Here is a 2,803-nt window from a genome sequence, read left to right as displayed (position 1 = left end):
CCAAAATATGACTTTGATTTCATCCCACCTGAATTTCAGAATCATCTCAGGAACAGGTTTGAGGTCTTAAACACTAATGAGCGAAGACCAGATGAGTTGTGGGAGGATGTCAAAGGTATCCTGCCCTGGCAACCTCCTAAAGGATACAAGATGAAATTACATGATTCTTGCCTAGAAGAAAGAAACAACCTGGTTGCATTTCCTCCCAGACAGATTTGTTTGTTCTTTGGGCATACAAGGGATATCCAGTACTGTTTGTCAACACCACAATTCAAATTGATTCTTCTTCACTTTTCCTTATTCATTCTCCAATTTTTAGATGCATATGAAGTAACTGATAATACTGTGGCTTGGATCAGATATACCTTCATCTTTAACATCTTTGCTCTTTAGCTTTTTAAAGAGGTGTTCACAGTTTAGGAGGCTACAAATCGAAATTCAAGATCCAAGCTCCAGGCAAAGGTCCACTCTTTGTTGGTGGGGAAGAAATGTTCTTGTTTCTTTCAGGATCTGTAGGCCCAGCATGCCCTGGAGACCCGCACATGTCCTGACCTTCTCCAGTTGGGGTCAAGGAAATGTGTTGCACAAGAGTCTGGGTGCTGAAGACACTCTTTTCCTCGCCGTTATATCTCTGTGATTCTATAGATTCCTTCCAATCAATTCACTTTCCTTCCCATTTAACTCTAGTGAGATAAAAGACACTGCTGACCTCACAATCAATTTCTGCTATGATAGGATTAGAGAGTAGGGGTGTGTGTGCATGCACTCTAATTGTCTCTGAACTCCACTAACTCCACAAGGGGAGGAGTCCCCATCCACAGCACCAATAGCACAGAACTGAATCTTATGTAATCAGACATAACCTCAAGCTCTCCACATCTACTTTTACCAATGCTAATGCCAACTGCCTTTTCCAGGGCTCTACTACTGGGTCTAACAATCGGTTGCAATGCCCACACAGAAGTTAACAGGTTACAATTCAGGTTGGAAACTGGATTTAATTGTTCAGTCAGGGCAGCTTTTCAGGCATACTCACAGGCCCTTTGACTCGGAACCTCTCGGCTCAGTCTGTGTTATGAAACTTTCTTAGTCCTGCCAATCATAACGGCTCAGTCTGTGTTATGAAACTTTCTTAGTCCTGCCAATCATAACATCCCCCTAGACCTCCAGCAAGCTTGGGCAAAGACTCCTCGGCTCCATGGAGCATCAGTCCCAAGTCTGCTCTATCTCACATAAGTCTCTGGTTCTCTGCTACTGCGCTGCTCTAGGTCACAGTGTGGCTCTTGTAGGAACCTCAGGTCCAAATAAATGCACACTGGATTATCCACTTCTTGCTTTCTGGTAGCAAGATTCTTATCTTCTGCCTCTAAATCTGCTCAGTTTAAACTTGATGAGATGGCAAGACTGACCAACCCCCTTACTGATAGTTGGCACATCTTATTTGCATATTCTTACCCCAAAGGTGCTCTTTGCCTCACTCACATCATTAGCAAAATCCCATGTGGTTAAAGACAAAGCAATGACTCTCAAAAAATTCATTGCTGTCTAGTTGGGATAGATACATAGCTGACCTAGTGGGTTTTGAAGAGGCTGTAAATGAGCATGTGAGATTGCTCATCTTTCTTCTGCAGAACCCCTGGTTTATTTGAACCTTCAAAGAGGCACCATCTTTGGGTTAGAAGTGTAACTCCCTTTAGATTATGCCACCAGAACTCCCTAAGTAATGGCTAGGAAAGCCATTTCTAAATCTACAGGAGTGTTGCATGCCATCCGCAATCCTCCTACAAGTATTTAACTTAATAGAATGTGGAGGAACATTACATAATTTCTACATTATATCATTATACACATATCTTTATGGAGGATAGAATTCAGTTCATAACAATGGTTTAGCAAATGATGTTGGCAGAATTAAAAACCCAGTTTCAGAAAGATCATATACAAAGAAAAACTTACTGCCTTCCACTTCTGAAACCATTTTGCTATATTGAGGTTAACAAATGACCTACTTTGGAAAAATACTAAGCCAGAAAGCTATGTGACTCAGTTCTGGAAATTGTTATGACACCAGTGAAGTCACCCCTAGTCATGAGATCTACATTTTAGCTATTCGTCCAAGTCAACATGTATGACTCAGGAGGAACTGCTGGCTGGTGACATTTAGGCTTAGTTTATTAACTATCTCTAAGTCTTTTGAACTTCCAAAGCTATATTAAAGAAATGGTTTCTTTCATCCACTGCTTCTCCAACTGAAGAGACCTTAAGTTTTCGTTTAAAACTATCTGATATCAGCTAATCATATGCTTGTCTATATTATACATTTATTAACATAGTTTCTGAATGTTATACTTAGAAATGTTTAATAAAATCACTAGGAACTTATTCTAAGTTATGTTTAGCTAATTTATGGTATATGTAAGTGTTGAAATCCCTTGGTTCCCGTTCTTCCCTTTTTAAAATTGTGAATTGATTGAAAATTTATCATACAAATAGATTTTCCATTCAATTATTCATATGCTTTTTGTTTTACATCATTAATTACAATATCCACAGTGTAACCATGCTTTTTTCTAGATTTCTGTCTATAATTCTCATTTGCATTAATACTCCTGGTTTCCTACTGTCTTTTGAGCTTTGTTGTGAGGTGTCTTTGACTCCTGAGCTTTATACTTGGGCAACTGCTGCCCTTTTGTTTTGTTTCTTTTTTTCTATTTTGTTGCTTTTTAAAAAAATTTTATTAATTTTAATGAACATTTACAGGGATTTTGGGTTTTCATTCCTTCATTGCTGCACCATTCTCTCT

This window comes from Elephantulus edwardii, unplaced genomic scaffold (genome assembly GCF_000299155.1).
Source record: "Elephantulus edwardii isolate Elephantulus edwardi_28Jun2011 unplaced genomic scaffold, EleEdw1.0 scaffold00324, whole genome shotgun sequence".
NCBI lineage: Eukaryota > Metazoa > Chordata > Mammalia > Macroscelidea > Macroscelididae > Elephantulus > Elephantulus edwardii.
This window is presented reverse-complemented; position numbering follows the sequence as displayed.